The 27,101-nt window shown below is 36.3% G+C and overlaps 1 pseudogene; it reads right to left on the reverse strand.

Annotated features, from left to right (window-relative positions):
* Positions 1–26,700, reverse strand: part of LOC149266495 (DNA replication licensing factor MCM4-like) — a 122,656-nt pseudogene extending 95,956 nt beyond the window's left edge.
* Positions 26,701–27,101: the final 401 nt, after the last annotated feature.

Consider the following 27,101-nt stretch of genomic DNA (forward strand, 5'->3'; position numbering starts at 1 on the left):
CTAAATATTTTCCTCAATGTTTCTGATTTTCCGATATCATACTAAGGTGCAGCAGAAAAGAGCATACGCATGAGAAAAATCCTTCCTTTTTGTTTCTTATTTTCCCAGATCGAATAGAGTCGTAGGGAAAAGAGCATACGCAGAAATGAAAGGTATAGATCTGGTAATAAAAAACAGAGAGCTAAATAAACTAAAATAAACAAAGAGATGAATAGCTAGAACTGCAAATAAACACTATATACCTCCAGATCTTAAAAATGACGTAGCTAGGGCTACCGGAAACATTTTCACGTGAAATGAAAATTTTTCCTCACTGGAACAGATGCTCCTAACACAATAGAGAAATCCTCTTTGCCCGAAAGTAGTTAGAAACAATATATCTAGGAAACGATAGTCGGATGCAGTTGTACCGGCTTCAGATTTGGATCACCAATGGATGCGGCCCTCAAATAGCTCTGATACCATGTAGGAATTTCCAGGGTAAGTTCCTCAGACAGAACACCAAAGGAAACCGCTCACAAACAAATCACAGATCAATACACCAGTATTCTTGATGTGGTTAAAACCCTCAAAGCGGGAAACAGTCCATGGCCTGAGCCAATGTGGCCACTTCAGGAAATTTATTAATAAAAGAAATAAAATTTACATAAGCTTCTCTCATGAATGGTCACTCTACAAATGAACCTCCATGCTCTTTAAATAGAGATCATGGACCAATGGGGTGTTAAGCCACGGATCAAGTGTCGGTAATACTGAGGAGAGAATGAACCGGTGGATCACTTCATGTATAGAACATATCGTGACTGTTGGATTGTAAGTTACAAATGTACATAGTAAAGAAACACACTTTACCTAAATCTACACTAGACCAAGTTATACTTAACTATTTCCTATGTATCAAAATATCCTAACAAACTTAACAATATCTCAAGTAACTAAGAACATAATAATATCACAAGTAATTATACACATAAGAAAATATTAATGCCTTTACGATTTTCTAACAGAAAGAACAAGTTTTTATACCAGATTCTTATATCCTGTCGATCCCACTGGAATTTTCTTCGTAAAAATATCATTATGGTTGTGGTGAAAATTTGTTCTATGGATCCCAAAATGATTAGGCACAAGATGGATCATAAACATTTGTTCCCACCAAGGGTATTTCTAGCCACAAGGCACTGTTAGCTATTTGGTGGAAGCCATTAGTTATTTGACAAATATTGGGCCTGTGTAAAGAGCTTCATTATCAAAAATCAGATTCATATCAAACAACAAAACGGGAATTCCACCGATAAAGGGAATTTAAACAGAGACATGTAGTAGAAATAAATGAAAAAAATCCAAAATTATATTAGCGTAGGTGGGCAATTTAATTGGTTTAGAGTCTGATAAAGTTATTTTCCCAAGGACAATCGTATTCGAGTGAACATGCACTGACTAGAAAGCATTGAAGTAACTAAGAGCAGAGACACCCTTCACAAGCCCATGGTGTTGCACAAGAATGGAAAATGTAATATGCTAAAATATTTTCTAAAGGTATTCCTTGTAATAGCAAGATATTGAATGACATCAAATGAGATTTTGTGTGCCCTGTAATAGTAATATATGTAATGACATCTAATAAGATTCTACAATGTTATTGATGATGTCATTGATCTACAGAAGTTATACATGTAGCCATAATGCATTTCTCATGCATTTGGCTAGTATGGAAGGCATATATACTTATGTTTAAGCAGATAAAGTCAAAACTCATTTGTAATTTCATGCTTATCAGGCCCCCACATTCTCACCATGACTTCGGATAGCCGCCCATAAATATATCCTAATAGCAGTTAAAACTCAAATCAAAAGTAACTATAGTGATTAACAGGATCTTGGTATGATGATAAAGAGGGTGTATTTCATACCCTAACTGAGGTATGAAATCTCAATTCCATTTGCCTCCCATGGGCCATCTCAACCATCCAAGAAAGTCATCACGCATGTGTATGCAAGTCTTGTTGGATATGGGACTAGGTGCAAGCCCTTGGCATATCTAGCAGAGAATACTCCCCATCTATGGTTGCTTAACCAAGATATTCTTTCAAAGGTTGTACACTATCTATATTTCATCGTAATATTCCCATACTGGAAAAGGACATACTTGCAGCAAAGTTGAATTACCCACATAAATAGAAATAATTTAGTGTCTATAGTTGTACAAAAAGATCCCAATTAGCTGGATAAATCCAGATAAATGCCATGTTTTATGATACAAAATAAACCCAACTATCTAAAGCCCACACAGTCTTGATCCACTAAGATTTTCCCTGTTTAAAACAAAAAGTAAGAAGGGAACACTAAAAGCTCACCATGGAGATTGTTGAAAGGACTGTGAAGAATGACCTTGGGAATAAAGAGAAGGAAATTGAACTTTTAGTTGACTAGGCTTCATGAAATTAGTCTAATGTTGATGGTTTAGTGTTTGAAATTATGGATGTTGAAGGGGTGGTGTAGATGGAGGTAGAGGTGGCAAAGTTTGCATAGAATGCCATAGAGATTGTGTGATAGGAAACAGAGAAGAAAGTCTTTGTGATTGTTTCCTTTGTGAGAATGTAATGTTGCTCGATGACGGTGTCATAGGCAACATGAATTCAAAACTCAGGGTATCAGAGCCAAGGGAAGATCCAAAATTTTCTCGAGATTTTGGTACCATTCCTAAAGGCATTTATGCACCTTCTAACCTAGAGTCATTCATTGAAGCCACAGGGTGACAAACAAAATATGTTAAACTCAATGAAGATGCCAAGTTGAATTTGAATTGTTGTCACTAGGAACAAAAACTTGAAGTGTTCTCAACCTTGATTATGCATTTGGGCTATTATTTTGATGTGACTATTGAGGAGGTTGACCCATTACCGGTCAATTTTCTAATGCACCTTGACTACTTTGCAGAAAATATGATATCTCGTTGGAAGTATCTATGATATTTCGAGACGCAATACCTGATTGCAAAGAGAAGATGGCTGGTGCTCTTTAGACTCCTACATTAAGAGAAATACCATTGGCAGACATCATTTATCTTTACATTCTAAGGAAATCACTAAAACAACAAGAATTAAAAAAGGAAATGGGTAATAATTTGTCATCGAAATAATTAGATAAAAAAAGAGAGCAGGGAGAAAGGAAGCCTACCCTTCTAGGAGGTCGTCTCTCCTTATCACTCATATTAGGTCTATCCATGTGAGACAAAGGTCCATGCATATTCCAACCACTATCAAGAAGAGCAGGTTCTAAACCCATTCTTTTCTTTTCTCCCTAACCACTTCTTTAGATCACCAAGAAAATAATCATCTTTCCTTGAGTTACCACTTCCTCTTCCATGATTTTCCAATCTTGGGCTCTGTTGAAGTCCCCAAAATCGGGTCTACAACAAGGGGGATACCCGCCCGATCCGGACCTTGGTTGGAAGCTCCTTATCCGTTTGGTATAGCGGGTCCGACTGGGGATATGGGACCAATTTCCCAATCTATGAGTGTCTATGTGTAGAATTTGATGTTCCTAATCTAACAGTTCCTAATTGAGATATTCTAATTTTAACTTTAATCTAATGCTATGCTATTGTAATCTAATAAGCAGCAACATCTAAGTCTATACTAACCCGGGATGTAATTCTTCTATTATGCGATCTAAAAAGATTTCAAATAACAACTGGTAATAAAGATCATTCAGCTATTATGAGAAAGGATATCAATAAGGATGAACCACTTCGCATAAAAAGTTAGACGAAACAGTTGTGAAAAACATATCGCATAATGAGCTATTCATACATTAAGCATAAATAAATAGCTATCACCGTACAAAAGTGCCAAATGATAACTCAGGCATTCATGCAGTAATACATAAACAACTAAAATTGTATATCACTTTAACACATAAGCAGAAATGGTTAAGAGATAAAAGTACCATTTATAACTAGTCCTACTCATGAGCTTCAAGCAACAATGATTTATCTCTCCTTTCTCTAACATCCACTAAGAGTACAGAAGTGCAACATCAGTAGCAGATATTAAATGCAAACATCAACAAATCATGTTCCATTCATTCATCAAAACCTCCTCGGAGGGTGCAAAAGTGCATGTTCTGAGGAGAAGTTTTTGATAAATTTCTGGACCCTTCTCTAAATGCATGAGAAGGGTTTAAATACTACTAACTAAATAACTTATTTACAAAAATTCAGGATATGATTTAAATGACCGTCCTTTTTCTAAGCAAAAATAAAACAAAACTATTTCTAAAATTAAATCTAATATCTAACTATTTCTGTATTTGCTCCTTAACGTTGCAAGCATTCAGTATTTGCTTGAGTAGAGTCGGCTGACTGTCTTCCACTTTTGGTTGAGCTAAGAAAGTAGAATTGGCAAGAGCTAGCACCATCTTTTCAGCAAAATCAATGATATGCTTGAGAGTCATCCACTGACTATGTGGCTTTACCGTGCATGCCCAGTAATAATCCCAGTTCAACTTGGTTAACCCTTGAATTGCTTCTACCTTTTCTTTAGCTTTCTATTTATAGTTTGTTTTTATCATTGCTTTCTTGCAATTTTCGGGCTTACAGGTGACTGAGCAATTAGAAGCTTTCCTTCTCGAGAAATTTTATCAGCGATGCGCGATTAGCGCTAATCGCGCATCGGAAACTGCCTTTGTTCTTTGATCTGGGCTTCTCTGACACGTTTTTCGACTTTTTGCGCCTCTTTCTTTATCGGGTATAAAGCTCAAAATTTGTAAAAATAATGCTTTCGTGAGCTCTTGACCCTGAGCATTAAACTGTCTGTCTTTGATATCAGCATCGCTCAGTACCCATTTTACCATGGCTGTATATGAAAGATCTGTAATGGATGGCTCAGCAACATTCTGTGAATTTGCGGCTCTGTTGCATGCAGTACCTGTTTGTAAGGGCGCCTTTTCTCTGTCTTTAGACATTGGAGCCTTACCCTTTTTCCCCATAGCTTGTTGCACATTGCTTTGCATAACATTTGTTCTTCATTCCTGCAGTTCACAAGTGAGGAGAGAGTAATGATAATAAATAATGACAGGAAAGATTTAAATGCCACGGATATGCAAAAACACGCCACCTTACATGAACTGGCTCTTCGAACAACAAAAAACCATATTTTATTAACAACTGGCATATAACTCACTAATTATCATTAAAGTGCGTAACTAGTTCTTGGTTTATGGAAAACTTTTCCTTGAATATTGAGCTAGGAAAATTTGCGATGGAATGTTTTTGCGATTTGCATCGCAGTATCGCATATCGTTGTATCGTATTACCGCACTTTCATCGTGCTGTTCTATCGCAAGGTTGTTTGATCGCGATATCGCAAAGATCGCAGATCGCAATATCGCAAGATCGTAGATCGCTTAATCGTTTAATTGTTATGTGTATTTGATGCGACTTTGCGATATGCGATATCGCATATCGGAGATTTTAAGGTTTTCCAACGTGAGTGTTCATTAATGGATGTGATGCGATGGAGTTTGCGTCACAATTTCGCATTTTATCATTTTAACTCATAAGAAAATACCCTATCATTCTTGGTGCGATGCGATATTTCTTAAGGAGTTAAGCACTAATTGATTTTTTTAAAAAAATTTGACTAAGGGTCCCCACTTATATAGTGTTATTGCTAATACTAAATAAGGAGGGGGTTGTTGGTGGCCACAACAATTGGCGATTTTCTTGGGAGAACCAGTTATCTCTGTTTTTCTATTGAATTTTCTAAACTTCCAAAACAGAAAATTTTTCAGAAAAATAAACTTTATTATGGAAAGATAAAGTAAATTATGCTCCAACCTGTCAATGACATTTTGTTTCAACTATTTTCAAATTTGATTATTTGCTTCCTCAAGCTAGTCCTTGTATTTACATAAGTCATTACTTGGTCTTGTAAAGATAAAACAAAGTCTTCTCTGTAAACCAGTTTTAAATATGCTCATTTGTCGTAGGTAGAGCCTCTGCTGCCAGCAGGCATTTATAGCCTCGACAGGGTTACCTGTTACCCAACAATGATCCTGTATCCTACTTAAAGCAGCCTACAACTTTCAAAGAAGAATCCATATCCACACTTATTGCTTTGATTTTCATTTTTACTCTTAAAGAACAATGTCTTGGTTTGGTAGCCAAATTATGACACAGTCATTCACTTGATTTATAACTTTGCTGAACAAGCTGGCTCATGATGAGACCCCTTGTCTTTTGATTGCAACAATCTTGAGTCATTTCCCTGTTGTGGTGTACAGTATTTGGCAAAGTCAACAAGTTATAATATCTGTGATTATGATAAGCCGGCTCGTGATGAGACCTCTTATTCTTCAAGATAAAGTGTATCCTTGGGTTGTTCCTCTGAAAGCTGTGATCTCCTTAGCAAGGAGGAAGTCATTGTTTCCTTAAGATAGCTCTGGACAACAATAATAGAGTTTTTGGAAATAGTTGTTCTACAGAGAATCTTTATTTTGTTATTGATACCTTTCATTGTACTGAGATAAAACAATTTCTTCACTAAAGGTTGTTTTCATCAAACTTTATGAAGTTGAAACTAGTATCATATCTAGGCTAGAGTCTTTAACTGTATCTATCAATAATAAAGATCAGTTTTCCAAAAGATTTGCTATTTATACAAGCGAAAAGTTCAAAATCTAAAAGAGAATTGGTGTCTTTTTCGTAAATGCCTAATGTAACCACTCACAACTGGTTTTATTATGAAAAGAAAAACAACTACTCTACGAAAATAGAAGAATAATCTTCTATGGAAAATATTTCTTGAGAATTTGTCCATTAACAGGCAAAGAGTCTCTCTTACCTGCTAAATTCTGTAACACAAACGTAGATGGACCTATGACTTCTACAATTTGAAAAGGACTAAGCCACATTCTTTGAAATTTTGTATGTTTGTCTTTCTCTTCATGAACCTTGTTCCATTTTAAAACTAAGTCTCCCATCTGAAAATCTTTTCTGGTCATTATGCTTGAATCAAAAGAGGATTTTACTAGTGCTTGATGATGAGCATGGGTTTTCTTAGCCTGTTCTCGTTGTTCTTCTAATTTGATTATTTCCATTTGTCTTAGCTGTAAAGAGGAAGTTGGTACTTTATCAATGTATTGAACTAGAGACAAAGAGGGAATTGCCAAATGAGTCGGAAGAACCACTTTTTTCCCATAAACTAAATTAAAGGGAGAAGTGTCGTTAGAAGCTTTTTGCGTTATTCAGTCTACCCATAAAGCATATATCAAAGCCTTATGCCAATTTTTATGATTTTGGTCAACTGTTCTTTTGATAATCCTGATTAGGTTTTTATTTGTAGACTCAGCTAACCCATTGCCTTGTGGGTAATAATTGGTCGAATATTTAAGTTTGAATCCTATTTTAAGTGCAAATTTAGTCATTGTATTTCCAGAAAAGTATGATGCATTATCAAACATTAAAGTGGAAGGCAATCCAAACCTGGTGATTATAAATTGATCTATGAACTCAATGATATTTTCAGCATTAGCCGTCTTGAGTGGAACTGCTTCTACCCACTTAGTAAAATAATATGTTGCTGTAAGGATATATCTATGCTGCTTAGAAGAGTGAGGAACGATCTCACCTATTTTGTCCAATCCCCACTGACTGAAAGGTTGCTCAATGTTAACTGGCTGTAGTGGCAAGGATGGCTTCTTTTGTCTTCCAGCAGTAGTTTGGCAAACTTGACATTTCCTCACGTAACTGTGCGAGTCTTTGAATAACATGGGCCAATAATATCCTACGCGCAGGATTTTATGTGCAGTAGCATCTCCAGCGTAGTGTCCGCCTGCTGGCCCATCGTGGAATTCCTGCAAAATTTTTTCAGCTTCAGATTTCTCAAGACATTTAAGAAGAACAGAATCATAATTTATTCTAAAAAGAATATCATTTATGAGCTGATATTGTTTGGCTTTCAACCTTAGAGCTCTTTTCTTAGTATGATCGAGGTGTGAAGGAGCATACCCATTCTTAAGATAATAAATGATATCAGTGTACAATGATTCTACATCGTTTAGGCTTAACTCGCACATTTGTACCTCTACAGATGGAATTTCAGAAATTTGCGATGCTCCAGCCAGCATTTTGCAAAAGCCTTGACCTCTTACAATGCTTGCTGGTTTAATCTCAATGTCATATTCCTAAAAGGAAGCAACCCAATTGGCCCTTTTCTCACCCACATCCTTCTGTACTAGAAGATTCCTTACCGCTGGAAACAGTACTATAACTTTAGTATGGGTTTTGAGTAGAAAAGGTTTGAAGTATTTGACTACTTTGAAAACAGCGTAAGCCTGTTTCTCCACGTCTGAATAATTTAATTCAGTGCCCTGTAAATTTGAACTGAAAAAAGAAATTAGGGCTTCCACTTTTTCTCGATTTGCTTGAGTGAGTATCGAAGCATATGACTTATCTGAGGCAAATGTATATAAAATAAAAGGCTCTGAAAAATTCGGAGTTGCTAAAGATGTAGCATTATTAATAGCTTGTTTGATCAGGTTGAATGCTTCATGTTCATCTTGGCCCCATTTAAAATTCGAGTTCTTTTTAATCATGGCTTGCAAAGGAGACACGATTCGTGAAAAATCTGGAATGAATCTCTTTACAAAGTTGATCCGACCAAGGAAAGATTGCATGGCTTTTTTGTTGTGAGGTAGGGATATTTCAGAAATTTCTTTGATTCTGTCGGAATCGATGTGAATTCCGGATTTTGACACTATGAATCCTAGAAGTTTCCCTTCACTTAATGCGAAAAAAGATTTTTTTGGGTTAAGTGAAATTCCATACCTTAAACACCGTTGGAAGATTTGTTTTAAATCTCTAAGATGGTCGCTTCGTTTCTTGGAATACACTGTTATATCATCCAAATAAATTACTACATATTTATTGACCAAACCTTTGAATGCGATGTCCATGGCTCTCTGAAATGTGGCACCAGCATTATTCAAACCAAATGGCATCTTTCGATATGTGTATGTGCCCCATTTAGTTCTGAATGTGGTTTTTAATTGATCATCAGGATGTACCAACACTTGATTGTATCCTGAAAATCCATCCAAGAAAGACATTAATTCTGAGACCGCCACTCCATGCAATATTTGTTCCATAGGTGGTAAAGGAAAATTATCTTTTTGACAGGCTTTGTTAAGGTTTCGAAAGTCAATGCAAATCCTAATATCTTCGTTTTTCTTTCTAACAGGTACCATATTGGAGACCCATTTAGAATGTCTGACGGTAAAGATTATTCTGGCTTTCAATAACTTATTGAGTTCAGTTTTTATCTGATTCTCTAAATTGGGATGGATCTTTCTCAACTTTTGTTGGACAGGTTTTTCGTTATCGATCATTGGAATAGTATGTTGGATGATGGAAGTGTCGTATGTTTTGAGTTCATCATAATTCCAGGAAAAAACATTTTTATATTGTCTCAAAAGACGAATATACGCTAATTTCTCTTCAGGGGCTAGGCCGAGACCTAGATTAATGTTTTGTGGTTTGGCATCGGTTCCTAGGTTTACTAATTCGTAGTTCAAAGTTGAACTTTGGAGTTTTGAATTGGTAGACCTTTTAAACCGATCTTTTAAATCGTATAAGTCTTCTAACTTGACTACCGACTTAGGTATAACATTGTTAGTGCTATCTTGTTGCAATTATCGATCATGTTGGTCTTCGTCAATTATTTGATTGGAGTAGGATCCTTCAGATGTGAGGAAATTTACGATATCAGGATCGTCATTGAATACTCTCCAATTTGTGATGTTATCAGGAATGGATGGTCTAAAGATTAATTCTATTGAAAATCTATCTGGACTAAAATCTTCTGAAGGAATAAGCTTAGAAGCTACGTTAGCCAAAAGGTCTGCACTCACATTTTGGAGTCTGGGAATTGAAGAAATATTAAATGCTATAAAATGCTCAGTTAGATCTTGAACTAAAGACTGATCATGTTTTAAATGACCTGATAAGCAATGTATAGTATTATGTACCTGTCTGACCACAATCTCAGAGTCTTCGAAAACTTGAAGGTACTTGACGTCTAACCCAATTGCTTTGTACAACCCTTGGACCAAAGCCTCATATTCTGCTGTATTGTTGGTGCAATCAAATTCGAGTCTGCATGTTCTCATAATTTTATCTCCTTCTAGACTAATTAGAATGCATCCTACTCCTGCTCCTTCGTTAGATTTAGAACCATCAAAAAATAATTTCCAAAACAAAGATTTATTTACAGGGCTATCTAAAAAATTGATACATTTTGAACTATCCGTTTGAGAAAATTTTTTGACTTGGGAAAAAACAGAATGTTCTAAGTATGGTGACGTATGAGCATTAAAATTGCTGAGGAAAGAATCTACTGAGTAATTGCCAATAATACTACTGTTATATGCTACTGGTCCATTTTCCCCCTTTAGCTCTGTTACTATGTATTTCTGATGTAGTTCTCGTTCAACTTTTATTTGATTTGGTTTACCATTGTAGGGTAGCCACATGTGCGACCATTCAGTTGCGAAGTATCCATGAAGTTTTTCAGACCAATCCCTGCTAAGAATTAAGCCATAAAATTATGGAATATCAGCAACTAAAATGTCAATAACTTGACATACCTTTGGGTTGGATGATAGCCTTATGGTTACTTGATTTAGTTCGCCAATCACTTCGACTTGAGATCGATCTAGTTGAACTATGCGCACAGCGGATTTCTGTGGTTGAACGTTTAACTTGGCACATATGGACTTTGGTAAAATATTCGATGAAGCACCAGAATCCACCAAGCAATTGTGCACATTTTTATTGAAAATTTCATAAGTAAGGAGAAACGGGGGAGTATGAGATCTCGATCTTCCTCCAATTAGAGCGATGTCATTTGGATCAATATTATTGGTCGCATTAGTTGGAGGTCTTCCCATGTTATGAGAAGCTTGAGAAAGTACAGCGGCAGGCAAAGGTGCAACTGGCACAACATGTAATTCTTTCAACATTATCTTCTGTTGATGCTTTAACTTGCTCAATTCGTAAAGAGTGATGTTGGCCCTAGTCTTTTTCATATCTTCTATAATATTGTACTCCATTTCATCCGACACGATCAGTGTTTTAGATGGAGTTGATGCATCTGTTTGGACTGGGTTGGTTTGAGTCATTTTAGATGTCGTTTTCTTTGTTGCGACTTTATCCTTTATTGGAGAGCTTGCGCTCTTTGGCTTAGGGGTAGTTTGGGGAGGATCAAGCTGATTTTTACTTCATGTGCTAACTGGGAATACTTCTTGATCTTCTTCTTATGGGAGGATGAAATCCCACATTCCTTGTAACTCTACAACTTCTTCTTCATCAGTTTTCCCTTCAGTGGTAATTTCCTCTTCCTCTTCTTCGGATTCAGCATTTGAAATAGCATTGGGTGGCTTTGAATCCGTTGAAGGGCCTCTTTTAAAAGCTCTATAGGGCTTTTTTGAAGAAGTTTATGCTACTTGCTTCTTGATGTCGACCATTTCATTAGACATGGTCTTTAGAACTTTCTGCAGTCCTTCCAAATCGAATGGATCTTTTGTTTGTTTCTTCTTGGAATCTTCCTTGAAGGTGACTTTCTTGGATTTCCGTTCCTCTATCGCGGATTTCTTCTCTAAGGCTATTATACGTTTCTCCACCGCTATTGCTTCTTTCATGTTTTCGGCTAAGGTTGTTTTATTAGCCCTGTCCACGAAGATTGCTATGTTTGATGGTAGAGTAGTGATATACCATTCACTTCGCACTTCTTCGCTGGGCTGGGAAGCAGTAAGAATTTTGTTTAGGATTTTATTGAAACGTAAATTGAAATCTTTGATAGGCTCTCTTGACTCGGCTCTAAGGTTAGATAGGTCATTGATTAGCGTTGCCGTAGACCTGTCATCACCAAAATTGGTCAAGAATTGCTCTTGGAAGATGTCCCAACTAGTGATGGATCCAGAGGGTAATGAGAAATACCATGATCCGGTTGTTCCTTGCAAAGTATAAGGAAATAGTCGAACAACAACATCTTCATTAATAACCCCATTGAGATTAATGGATAGCATAAAGTTGTTTATATGCTCTTCTGCTAGCATGTCTGCCTCGGGATTAAACTTAGGCAGCCATTTCTCAGGATGGGCCGGTATTTGACTCAAGGGTGCAGGCATCAAGACTGCCCCAGGGTTATTCCATGGAGATTGGGCCATTGGTGAACTACTAATAGAGGAAAGTGCAGAAGATGATCCCTGCAGTTGGGAATATGAGGATATTACGATTGTAGATGATTGAGGAGGAGTTGTGGGGGTTCCAGTGGATGGATGGACAATGATCTGAAGTGGAGGAGTGGATGGTTGACTTCGCAATGAAGAAGTTGAGATGGATGATGATGACGAAAGAGTCTCGATGTCGGACTCCTTAGGTGATTTCCTTGCTCTTTTCCTTGTGGGAAGAGGTAATTCAGTTGGTTGAACACCAAACTTTTCACCCTTTAATCTGGTCAGGGGATGGGCAGGGTTATATTGTGAAGTCATGCTGCCTTGAGATTTATCAGATTTTTGAGGAGAAATAGAAAATCGCTGAAGTTTGTGAATCAAAGATTCGACTTCAGGAGGTTCAATAGTAGATTGTTCTGAAATGTCAGGGTTTGTAGCAGCGGTTGATGCTCGAGCGACTTCTAACTCTAGATCTAAGTGTAATGGAGAAGTCGGGGGAGATGGTGAGGGCGATTTACTCTCAGAATGGTATTCATATTTAGATTTACTTGCCATTCATAGTTTGGACCTTCCTTCTAGCACCAAATATGTTGAAGCCCCGAAAATCAGGTTTACAACAAGGGGGATACCCACCCGGTCCGGACCTTGGTTGGCAGCTCCTTATCCGTTTGGTATAGCGGGTCCGACTGGGGATATGGGACCAGTTTCCCAATCTATGAGTGTGTGTGTGTAGAATTTGATGTTCCTGATCTAACAGTTCCTAATTGAGATATTCTAATTTTAACTTTAATCTAATGCTATGCTATTGTAATCTAATAAGAAGCAATATCTAAGTCTATATTAACCTGGGATGTAATTCTTCTATTATGCAATCTAAAAAGATTTCAAATAACAACTAGTAATAAAGATCATTCAACTATTATGAGAAAGGAAATCAATAAGGATGAACCACTTCGCATAAAAAGTTAGACGAAATAGTTGTGAAAAACATATCGCATAATGAGCTATTCATACATTAAGCATAAATAAATAGCTATCACCGTACAAAAGTGCCAAATGATAACTCATGCATTCATGCAGTAATACATAAACAACTAAAACTGTATATCACTTTAACACATAAGCAGAAATGGTTAAGAGATAAAAGTACCATTTATAACTAGTCCTACTCATGAGCTTCAAGCAACAATGATTTATCTCTCCTTGCTCTAACATCCACTAAGAGTACAGAAGTGCAACATCAGTAGCAGATATTAAATGCAAACATCAACAAATCCTGTTCCATTCATTCATCAAAACCTCCTCGGAGGGTGCAAAACTGCATGTTCTGAGGAGAAGTTTTTGATAAATTTCTGGACCCTTCTCTAAATGCATGAGAAGGGTTTAAATACTACTAACTAAATAACTTATTTACAAAAATTTAGGATAAGGTTTAAATGACCGTCCTTTTTCTAAGAAACAATAAAACAAAACTATTTCTAAAATTAAATCTAATATCTAAGTATTTCTGTATTTTCTCCTTAACGTTGCAAGCATTCAGTATTTTCTTGAGTAGAGTCAGCTGACTGTATTCCACTTTTGGTTGAGCTAAGCAAACAGAATTGGCAAGAGCTGGCACCATCTTTTCAGCAAAATCGATGATATGCTTGAGAGTCATCCACTAACTATGTGGTTTTACCATGTATGCCCAGTAATAATCCCAGTTCAACTTGGTTAACCCTTGAATTGCTTCTACCTTTTCTTTAGCTTTCTGTTTCCACTTTCTTTTTATCATTGATTTCTTGCAATTTTCGGGCTTACAGTTGACTAAGCAGTTAGAAGCTTTCCTTCTCGAGTAATTTTCTCAGCAATGCGTGATTAGCGCTAGGCGCTAATCGCGCATCGGAAACTGCCTCTGTTCTTTGATCCGGGCTTCTCTGACGCGTTTTTCGACTTTTTGTGCCTCTTTCTTTATCGGGTATAAAGCTCAAAAATTGTAAAAATAATGCTTTCATGAGCTCTTGACCCTGAGCATTAAACTGTCTGTCTTTGATATCAGCATCGCTCAGTACCCATTTTACCATGGCTGTATATGAAAGATCTGTAATGGATGGCTCAATAGTATTCTGTGAATCTGCGGCTCTATTGCATGCGGTACCTGTTTGTAAGGGTGCCTTTTCTCTGTCTTTGGACATTGGAGCCTTACCCTTTTTCCCCATAGCTTGCTTCACATTGCTTTGCATAACTTTTGTTCTTCATTCCTGCAGTTCACAAGTGAGGAGAGAGTAATGATAATAAATAATGACAGGAAAGCTTTAAATGCCACGGATATGCAAAAACACGCCACCTTACGTGAACTGGCTCTTCGAACAACAAAAAACCATATTTTATTAACAACTGGCATATCACTCATTAATTATCATTAAAGCGTGTAACCAGTTCTTGGTTTATGGAAAACTTTTCCTTGAATATTGAGCCAGGAAAATTTACGATGGAATGTTTCTGTGAATTGCATCACAGTATCGCATATCGTTGTATCGCATTACCGCACTTTCATCGTGTTGTTCTATCGCAAGGTTGTTTGATCGCAATATCGTAAAGATCGCAGATCGCAATATCGCAAGATCGCAGATCGCTTAATTGTTTAATTGTTATGTGTATTTTATGAGACTTTGCGATATGCAATATGCGATATCACATATCGGAGATTTTAAGGTTTTCCAACGTGAGTGTTCATTAATGGATGCGATGCGATGGAGTTTACATTGCAATTTCGCATTTTATCATTTTAACTCATAAGAAAATACCCTATCATTCTTGGTGCGATGCGATATTTCTTAAGGAGTGATATATAAGCACTAACTGATTTTTTTAAAAAAAATTGACCAAGGGTCCCCACTTATATAGTGTTATTGCTAATACTAAATAAGGAGGGGGGTTGTTGGTGGCCACAACAGGCTCATATCCTCCCACAATTATTCTTCTTCCTCAGAATTTCACCAGTTTCTAGAAACCATTCTACTGCATATTATATCAATTTCCTGAGGTTGTTGTACAAGTGAAAGTAGTCCATTCAGATATCTCTATCCCCTATAATTTCCATAGGCATCAATTAGTGAACCATGCATTAGCTGATGCCTCCAATCATATCCATTCCTTGAACCATATGCCACACTTGTATTAGCAGTGTCAAGTTTCTTGAGGGGATATCCATCACATTTCCAAGCCAAGGTATTTCACACCCATTATCCTTCTTTGCATTCCTGTCATTCAGCCTTCCAACGATCCTTGATGGAGAAGGAGCCCTTCCAACTCCAATTCTTGATGAAGTCAGAGGTGCACTCTTGCCAACAACACTTAATAGATAAGGATCCCTTCCAATTCCAACTCATGGTGGAGAGGCAACCCTTCCACCTCTTAACCTAGAGAGTGGAGAGGAAGGTTTTACAACTCCAATCCTTGACAAAGGAGAGAGAGGCCTTCCAAGTCTAATGCTTTATGGAGAAACATTGAAATTGTAATCACTATAGCTTGTAGTAGGCTTCTGTCCATATCCATGTTCAAGACTCATATCCATACTAGAGTCATTGATGTTAGCCTAAATAAAGGATTTTCTTCATTTCTTGCAACTTCACTCTTCTTTCAGCTATAATATTGAAAAATGACTACCTTGTGAAATTAATCTCTTTCATTTCAGTCTATCATGGATTACAACTTGAAGAAGATTATAAAGAATGGCATTGAAATGCATTTTCCTATCAAGCCCACTAGAATTGTCTTTGTAAAAATATCATTATGGTTGTGGTGAACATTTTTTCTATGCATCCTAGAATGGTTGAGCACAAGATGGATCATAAACATCCCTTCCCACCCATGGTATTTACAGCCACAGGGCACTGTCAGCTGTTTGGTGGAAGCCATTAGCTATTTGAAAAATATTGGGCCTGTGCAAAGAGATTCATTATCAAGGAACAAATTTGTATCAAACAACAAAATGAGAATTCCACCAATAAAGAGAATTCAAACAAAGACACGTAGTAGAAATTAAAAAATTTCAAAAATTATATTAACGTAGTTGTGTAATTTAATTAGTTTAGAGTCTAATAAAGTTATTTTCCCAAGGACAATTGTAGTCGAGTGAACATACGTTGACTAGAAAGTCTTGAAGTAACTAAGAACATAGACACCCTTCACAAGCCCATGGTGTTGCACAAGAATGGAAAATGCAATATGCCAAAATATTTTTTGAAGGTGTTCCTTGTAATATTAAGATATTGAATCACATCAAATAAGATTTTGTGTGCCTTGCAATAGTAAAATATTGAATGACATCCAATAAGATTCTACAATGTTATTGCTGATGTCATTGATCTACATAAGATATCCATGTAGCCGTAATGCATTTATCAAGAATTTGGCTAGTATGGAAGGCATAAATACTTGTGTTTAAGTAGACAAAGTCAACATTCATTTGTAATTTCATGCTTACCAAGCACCCACATTCTCACCATGGCTTCGAAGATCCACCCATAAATATATCCTAATGGAAGTTAAAAATAAATAAAAAGTAACTATATCAGTCAACAGGGTCTTGGTATGATGATAAAGAGGTTGTGTTTCATACACTAACCGAGGTACAAAAATCTCAGATCCCTTTGCCTCCCATGGGCTATCACGCCCATCCACGAAAGTCATCACGCCTGTGTATGCAAGTCTTGTTGGATATGGGACTAGGTGCAAGCTCCTCACATATCTGGCACATCAAAATCCCCATCTGTGGCTACTTAACCAAGATATTCTTTCAAATGTTGTAAACTAGCTATATTTCATCGTAATATTCCCATACTAGAAAAGGACATGCTTGTAGCAAAGTTGAATTACCCAAATAAATAGAAATAATTTAGTGTCTATAGTTATACAAAAAGATCCCAATTAGCTGGATAAATCTAGATAAATTCCATATGTGTTGTGATACAAAATCAACCCAACTATCTAAAGCCCATGTAGTCTCGATCCACTAAGATTTTCCCTGTTTAAAACAAAAAGAAAGAAGGGAACACTAAAATCTCACCATGGAGATTGTTGAAAGGACTGTGAAGAATGACCTTGGGAATAAAGAGAAGGAAGTTGAACTTTTGATTGACTTGGCTTCATGAAATTAGTCTAATGTTGATGGTTTAGCATCTGAAACTATTTATGTTGAAGGGGGGGTGCAGATGGAGGTAGAGGTGGCAGATTTTACATAGAAGGCCATATAGATTGTGTGATAGGAGACATAGAAGAAATTCTTTTTGATTGTTGCCTTTGTGAGAATGGAATGTTTCTCGATGATGGTGTCATAGACAACTAGAATTCAAATCTCAGGGTATCAAAGCCAAGGGAAGATCCAACATTTTCTCAATATTTTGGTACCATTCCTAATGGAATTTCTGTACCTGTAGACCTAGAGTCATTCACTAAAGCCACAGGGTGACCAGCAGAATATGTTAAACTGAATGAAGATGCCAAACTAGAACTTGAATTGTTGTCACCAGGAACAAAAACTTGAAGTGTTCTCAACCTTGATTGTGAAGTTGGGCTATTATTTTGATGTGACTGGTGAGGAGGCCGACCCATTACAGGTCGATGTTCTAATGCACCTTGACTACTTTGTAGCAAAGATGATATCTTTGATATTTCAAGACACAATACCTGATTGTAGAAGAGAAGATGGTTGGTGCTCTTCAGACTCCTACATTAAGAAAAATATCATTTAAACAAAGTCTTTCAGTAGAAATCACATGAGAGAATTTTTTGGCCGACGCGTTTCAAACCAACAAGTGTGGTTCATCATCAGGATAATGATGATGAACCACACTTGTTGGTTTGAAACGCATCAACCAAAAAATTCTCTCATGTGATTTCTACCGAAAGACTTTGTTTAATTCATTATGGATCACGGAAGCTTGAATACAAAAAAAAAAATATCATTGTCATACATCGTTTACCTTTACATGCTAAGGAAATCATTAAAATGGCAAGAATGAAAAAAGGAAATGGGTAATAATTTGTCATCGAAATAATTAGATAAAAAAAGAGAGTAGGGAGAAACATAGCTTACCCTTCTAGGAGGTCGTCTCTCCTTATCACTCATCATAGATATACCCATATGAGACAAGGGTTCATGCATATGCCAATCACTGTCAGGAAGAGCAGGTTCCAGACCCATTATTTACAGAAAAAAATTATCATTGTCAGACATCCTTTATCTTTACATGCTAAGGAAATAATTAAAATAACAAGAATGTAAAAAGGAAATGGTTAATAATTTGTCATCGAAATAATTAGATAAAAAAAGAGAGTAGGGAGAAACATAGCTTACCCTTCTAGGAGGTCATCTCTCCTTATCACTCATCATAGATATATCCATATGAGACAAGGGTCCATGTATATGCCAATCACTGTCAGGAAGAGCAAGTTCCAGACCCATTATTCTCTCTCTCTCTCTCTCTCTCTCTCTCTCTCTCTCTCAGCCTAACCACTTATGTAGATCACCAAGATAATAATCATCTTTCCTTGGGTTATCACTTCCTCTTCCATGATTTTCCAATCTTGGGCTCATATCTTCCCACAAGTATTCTTTTTCCTCACAATTTTGCTAGTTTCTAGACATCATTCTAGTGCATATTATATCAATTTCCTGAGGTGGTTGTACAAGTGAAAGTACCCCACGCAGAGATCTCTAGCCCCTGTAATTTCCATAGGCATCAATTAGAGCACCATGCCTTGGCTGATGCCTCCAATCATATCCATTCATTGAACCATATGCCACACTCGTATTAGAAGTGTCAAGTTGCCCGAAGTGATATCCATCACCTTTCCAACCCAAGGCCTTTTCCACCCATTATCCTTCTCTGCATTCCTATCATTCAGCCTTCCAACAATCCTTGATGGAGATGGAGTCCTTTCAACTCCAATTCTTGATGATGATAGAGGAGTACTCTTACCAACAACACTTAATAGAGAAGGATCCTTCCAATTCCAACTCTTGGTGGAGAAGCAACCCTTCCACGTATTAACCTAGAGAGTGAAGAGGAAGGTTTTCCAACTACAAATCTTGACAAAGGAGAAAGAGGCCTTCCAAGTCTAATTATTTATGGAGAAAAATTGAAATTGTAATCACTATAGTTTGTAGTAGGCTTCTGTCCATATCCAAGTTCAAGACTCACATCCATACTAGAGAAATTCATGTTAGCCTGTATAAAGGATTTTCTTCATTTCTTGCAACTTCACTCTTATTTTAGCTATAATACAGAAAAATGAATGCCTTGTGAAATTAATCTCTTTCATTTTAGTCTATCATAGTTTACAACTTGATGCAGATTATAAAGAATGGCATTGAGATGCATTATCTTGTCAATCCCATTGGAATTGTCTTCATAAAATATCATTATGGTTGTGGTGAACATTTGTTCTATGGATCCCAAAATGGTTGGGCAGAAGATGGATCATAAACATCCCTTCCCACCAATGGTATTTCTAGCCACAAGGCATTGTTAGCTGTTTGGTGGAAGCCTTTAGATATTTGAAAAATATTGGGCATGTGAAAAGAGCTTCATTATCAAGAATCAAATTCATATTAGACAGAAAAATGAGAATTCCACTAATAAAGGGAATTTAAACAAAGACACATAGTAGAAATTTAAGAAATTCCAAAATTATGTTAGCGTAGTTTTGTAATTTAATTGGTTTGGAGTCTAATAAAGTTATTTTCCAAAGGAAAATTGTGGTTGAGTGAGCATACGTTGACTAGCAAACCTTGAAGTAACTAAGAACTGAGACACCATTCACAAGCCCATGGTGTTGCATAAGAATGAAAAATGTAATATGCTAAAATATTTTCTGAAGGTGTGCCTAATAATAGTAAGATATTGAATGACATCAAAGAAGATTTTGTGTGGCATGTAATAGTAATATATTGAGATAAATCCAATAAGATTCTACAATATTATTGTTGATTTCATTGATCTACAAAAGTTATCCATGTAGCCATAATGCATTTCTCAAGCATTTGTCTAGTATGGAAGGCATAAATACTTGTTTTTAACTAGACAAAGTTAGCGTTCATTTGTAATTTCATGCTTATCAGGCACCCACATTCTCACTATGCTTTTGGAGATCCACCAATAAATATATCCTAATGGAATTTAAAACTCAATCAAAAGTAACTATAGCTGTCAACAAGGTTTTGGTATGATGATAAATAGGGTGTGTTTCATACCCTAACTGAGGTATGAAATATCATATGCCTTTGCCTCCCATGCGCCATCTCACCCATCCAAGAAAGTCATCACGCCTGTGTATGCAAGTCTTGTTGGATATAGGACTAGGTGCAAGCCCTTCCCATATCTGGCAAAGAAGACTCCCCATATGTGGCTGCTTAACCAAAAGATTCTTTCAAAGGTTGTAAATCAAAAAAATTTCATCATAATTTTCCCATATTGGAAAAGGACATGCTTGCAGAAAAGTTGAATTACCAAAATAAATAGAAATAATTTAGTGTTTATAGTTGTACAAAAAGATCCCAATTATCTAGACAAATCTAGATAAATGGCATATGTTTTGTGATAAAAAATCAACCCAACTATCTAAAGCCCATGCAATATCGATCCATTAAGATTTTCCTTGTTTAAAACAAAAAGTAAGAAGGGAACACTAAAATCTCACCATGGAGATTTTTGAAAGGACTATGAAGAATGACCTTGGGAATAAAGAGAAGGAAGTTGAACTTTTGATAGACTAGGCTTCATGAAATTAATCTAATGTTGATGGTTTAGCATTTGAAACTATTAATGTTGAAGAGGTGGTGCAGATGGAGGTAGAGGTGGCAGAGTTTGCATAGAAGGCCATATTGATTGTGTGATATGGGACAGAGAATAAATTATTTGTGATTGTTGAATTTGTGAGAATGGAATGTTGCTCAATGATGGTGTCATAGGAAACATGAATTCAAAGCTAAGAGTATCAAAGCCAAGGGAAGATCCAGGATTTTCCCGAGATTTTGGTACTATTCCTAATGGAATTTATGTACCTGTTGACCTAGAGTCATTCACTAAAGCCACAAGGTGACCAACATAATATGTTAAATTGAATGAAGATGCCAAGCTAGAACTTGAATTGTTGTTACTAGGAAAAAAAACTTGAAGTGTTCTCAACATTGATTGTGAAGTTGGGTTATTATTTTCATGTGATTGGTGAGGAGGCTGACCCATTACAGGTCGAAGTTCTAATGCACCTTGACTACTTTACAACAAGGATGATATCTATGTGGAAGTATCCCTGATATTTCGAGACAAAATACCTAATTGCAAAAAAGAAGATGGTCAGTGCTCGTCAGACTCCTACATTAAGCAAAAATTCATTGTCAGACATCCTTTATCTTTACATGCTAAGGAAATCACTAAACAACAAGAATGAAAAAAGGAAATGAGTAATAATTTGTCATCGAAATAATTAGATAAAAAAAGAGAAAAGAGAAAAAGGAAGCCTACCCTTTTAGGAGGTCGTCTCTCCTTCTCACTCATCATAGGTCTATCCACATGAGACAAGGGTCCATCCATATGACAATTACTATCAGGAAGAGCAGGTTCCAAACCCATTCTTTTCTCTCTCTCTTTCTCTCTAAGCCTAACCACTTCTTTACATCACCAGTAAAATAATCATCTTTCCTTGAGTTATCACTTCCTCTTCCATGATTTTCCAATCTTGGGCCCAGATCCTCCCATAAGTATTCTTCTTCCTTAAAATTTATCTAGTTTCTAGACACCATTCTACTACATATTATATCAATTTTGTGAGGTGGTTGTACAAGTGAAAGTAGTCCATGAAGATATCTCTAGCCCCTTTAATTTCCATAGGAATAAATTAGAGCACCATGCATTGGTTGATGCCTCCAATCATATCCATTCCTTGAACCATATGCCACACTCGTATTAGCAGTGTCAAGTTTCCCGAGGCAATCTCCATCACCTTTCCAACCCAAGGAATTTCCCACCCATTATCCTTCTTTGCATTCCTGTCATTCTGCCTTCCAACAATCCTTGATGGAGAAGGAGTCCTTCCAACTCCAATCCTTGATGATGCCAGAGGAGCACTCTTGCCAACAACACTTAATAGAGAAGGATCCCTTCCAATTCCAACTCTTGGTGGAGAGGCAACCCTTCCACCTCTTAACCTAGAGAGTGGAGAGGAAGGTTTTCCAACTCCAATCCTTGACAAAGGAGAGAGAGGCCTTCCAAGTCTATTGCTTTATGGAGAAACATTTAAATTGTAATCACTATAGCTTGTAGCAAGCTTTTTTCCATATCAAGGTTCAAGACTCATATGCATACTAGGAAATTCATGTTAGCCTGTATAAAGGATTTTCTTCATTTCTTGCAAGTTCACTCTTCTTTCAGGCTCTATAAAAAATAAAAATGACTACCTTGTGAAATTAATCTCTTTCATTTAAGTCTATCACATCTTACAACTTGAACTAGATTATAAAGAATGGCATTGAAATGCATTATCCTGTCAATCCCACTGGAATTGTCTTAGTAAAAATATCATTATGGTTGTGGTGAACATTTGTTCTATGGATCCAAGAATGATTGGGCACAAGATGGATCATAAACATCCCTTCCCGCCAATGGTATTTCCAGCCACAAGGCATTGTTAGTTGTTTGGTGGAAGCCATTTGCTATTTGAAAAATATTGGGCCTGTGCAAAGAGCTTCATTATCAAGAATCAGATTTGTATCAGACATCAAAATGTGAATTCCACCAATAAAGGGAATTTAAATAGAGAGGCATACTAGAAATTAAAAAATTCCAAAATTATATTAGCATAGTTGTGCAATTTATTTGATTTGGAGTCTAATAAAGTTATTTTCCCAAGGACAATTGTAGTCAAGTGAACATACACTCACTAGAAAACCTTGAAGTAACTAGGAACAAAGAAACTCTTGACAAGCCCATGGTGTTGCAGAGGAATAAATTTGATAGGTAAGATCCTCCAGCGCATTTCAACATAACCATGGGTAAGATCCTCTGTAGCCTCATCAGATATCTTGGGATGTCTGTGTTGTATTGTATGATTGATATATAATGAAGTTAGGGTTGATACATCCAATGTGTCCACCCTTAGGTCCTGTAATGAGAAATGACATAATTTCAGTCATGTAAACTGGAATAATTCGCTCCAAGTATCATAGGAAGCCATCCCAAGAAGTAGACATAATTCCATACCTCATGCTCTTCATAATGCAATCGTGAATGCAATGCAACAAAATGCCTTGCAAAGTGTTGATCAATTTTCTCATCAACTTTATCAAGAACCAAGTAAATCAAATCAAACCTACAAGTGTAAACCATTAATTTTGTGGATTTTAAAAGTAAGCAAACCTCGTAAGGACTCATACCATGCCCACAACAATGACTAAACTTTACCTCGAGAGCAATGTTGGAGGATGTTGGATATTGTCAATGAATGAAAGTCTCTGATTGTAGTGTGAACCACTAGGGTTAGCACATGCTAACACAGATGTTCCAGCATTAACGGGTTCAATGATCCCAACCTTGGAAACTAACATTGTCTATTGTTCCATCACCTACCTCAAATAGAATACCACATTAAGAAATGACAAAAAAGTGTAGGAAATACAATATAATGTGGGTAAGCTTGATCAAGAGAAAACCATTGAATGCATAATATTTAGTCAACTGATTTGAAGAGGGAAATCCCACCTCATGTAGCATGCTTCGAGAATTATATGACATCTTGTCAAACTCATTTATGTAACAAATGCCTCTATTGCTCAATACTAGTGCTTCACTTTCCAATACCTATTAAATTCAAAAACTAATTATTAATCCAAAATTTCAATGGTTGTTACTGTTCCATTGTTGCCTATTAAAAGACTCAATGATGCAACATCAGAGTCATTAAACATACCGTTTCACCAACTTCATGATCCTTTGACACATAAGCAATCAAGCCAACTGCAAAGCTTCATCAACCACTTGTATAAATACCTCAAGGAGCCAACTTGTGTACATACTGAAGTAGTTGAGACTTAAACGTACTTGGGTCCTAAACAAGCAAAGTGTTGATGTCACCATGGAAAGTGACACCTATGGCTAACTTTACTGGAATTCCCCCAAAATTTGTTTCCAACAAGAATAGTAACTTCAAGGGTTGGATCACAGTACAGGTACAAGAATTACTAGAAATGAAAGAGATAAAGAGCCAACAACCTAGTTAACTTCTCGTAGATATCAATTTGCCATGACATCTCTTTCAACTTCTCAACCTAAAAAATAGAATTACATGTTAATGAATTCAGTAAATGTATTATTACGGTGAAAAGGTGAAGATGAGACTAAATTTATACCTTGGCTTCATACTCAGCAAATGAACTATCGCCTTCTTGAAAAGAAGCAAAACTGTCGCTAGTGGCATCACACTCCATTGGATCTTCATCTTGCAGTTGTGTCTAGTCTTCCTTCTTTAAGTGAAGGCAGTCGATGTAAGTATGCAAACAAACAACATTTATAACTTTCATTTATAATGCATAGTAAGAAGAACAAATATCCAAGCACATGCAAAATAACTTTGGGACAGGATCATACCTTAAAAGGGGATTTTACTGTCTTGTATTTTGGGCCTAATCTAACACTCATGGCCGTAAAGATTCCAGTTACCTACCAAATATTCACAAGCCATGATCAAAATGCCTTTCACAACGATATTTTTTCTACAAAAAATAATTTTCGTAAATCACTCTCTACCTCAACTCTATCACCAATTTTGGCAGCATCCACTAGCTTTTCATGCATTAACAAGCTCACTCTATGTGGGGTTTCCCCCTTTGGAATGGCATCAGGCTTTCTTGCATCCTTACGATCTGTTTTTTAGCAAATGTGACCCCAAAAAAAATGAGAAGGAGGACATTGTAATAATGCAAATTCAACAACTAGATTACTATTTAACTCAAATATATTGATAGTTAGTGTTACCTACATCTATTATGAGCCAAAGTCATGAAGTTCATAGCAGCACATTTTGGCCTTCCACGTCAAGTAGGTTCATCAATTTGACCTAGTAGTCAGGTTATGAGTAAAAACATGAGTTTCCAAATACATTTTTGAACCTCTTTTGAGACACAACCATGTTCATAGACAATGAGTAGTATTCACTAAGAGAGGTTGAGAACTACTTCCAATGGCATGAATAAATCATGAACATTGATGCATCACTCTAAAATTGAATTATTTTCCCTTCAGTATAAACTCTATTCTATGCAAGAAACTATAAAATAATGAAGAAACACAAGCTACAGTCAAAAGCTATAACTACAAAACAAAATTATAGTTGCACTCAAGCAGATGAATACCTCTATCAATGGGCACTGGTGGTGGAGCATAGCCACAAACAAGGCATCTGAAAATTTCCTCTTTGATTTATGGAATTATTGAGCTACAACGTATAATCATCCCTTTCACTAAAATAATTTTCTCAATATCTAGATTTCAAGGCCAACTCAACCTAGGCTTATCTTCTACCAAAAAGGAGCATTGAACAAAATGGATAAAGAGATTAGATAGCATAGAAAAAAATGCACTGCTCACCAAATCCTATTTGAGGGATTTAAATCTCGCATGTTAACTAGTACCTTTGAGATTGAATATTCTTGCCTGAATACAAAAGCAGTTATGTAAATAAAAATAAATATTTTATACAATTTTATGGGGCGGTCAATTTGAAAGCACCATGCAAATGAAACCATAAGTTGAAGATGAGATATAGACTTGACACATGAAACTTGATAGGATTGTAGTCCACCTACCTATATGTTCTTCTCCCATAAATGTTTAAGGCGAACACCAACATCCATCAAAATTATATCAAAAATAGAAAGAACTTCAAGGGGGTATATAACCATATTCCCATAAAGGTCTTCACCATAATCCAAGATGTTCATTGCATCAATGTTCAAAGAATTGCCTTCTACTTCCATTGTCTATAGGGGTTGTCAACTAATGTAGTCAACACAAAATATAAGACATCCACACAAAGAGTATATAGCAGTTAGAACCTGTTAATAAGTGGAGAACAAATAAAAATAAAAGCACGAACAATTATGACTTGCTTTAAAATCTGCATGTATTTTCCCTCAAGATATGAAGGATCATCTCTATAATTCCTTAGAAAACGTTAAACTGCTTGATTAACATCTCGAGCACTGATGTTAGTCCCCCAAACAAGCATAGAAGGGTTCCCATCAAGATTTCTCTCAGAAGATTGATGCATCTGCATACACCAACCCAAAATGTTTACTATCTATTTAACATTTTGTCTACCATAGGGAAAAAAATGATCATCTAAATTGACAATAATATACAAAATATTCTTGCCTATTTGTAATTGTTAGCAAGTTACCTCCCTATTTGTAATGCTAGTTGGCATCAACGTTCAATAAAGTGAATTGTGAATATATAATCTTGTGAATGCATAAAATATAATTGAACAAATATTATCATAAATTTGTTGTTTCATGCCAAAACTTGGGATCATTCATGACTTAGATACCAAGACACCAAAAAAAACATCATAAAATTGTTGTTTAATGCAAGAAAGTGAATGGAGAGAACTATATCTATTAACATTTCTACTTAAGATTGAGTTCTAGACTCTATACTAAGAAAATGAACTAGAGTAGGCTATGACAACCAGAACTCCAATTAGCCTCAAGTCAAGTTAGTTTTCCAAACAACTTGCTTGCCCCAAACAATGTTTCATCATACACATCAAACAAAATAATCCATGGTGTTATGGTGAAGACCTCATCCTCCATTCTTATTGAGAGG

The sequence above is a fragment of the Pinus tabuliformis genome, chromosome 6, assembly GCF_031772625.1.
Source record: "Pinus tabuliformis cultivar Carrire ecotype Pingquan chromosome 6, CPIR1, whole genome shotgun sequence".
Lineage (NCBI taxonomy): Eukaryota > Viridiplantae > Streptophyta > Pinopsida > Pinales > Pinaceae > Pinus > Pinus tabuliformis.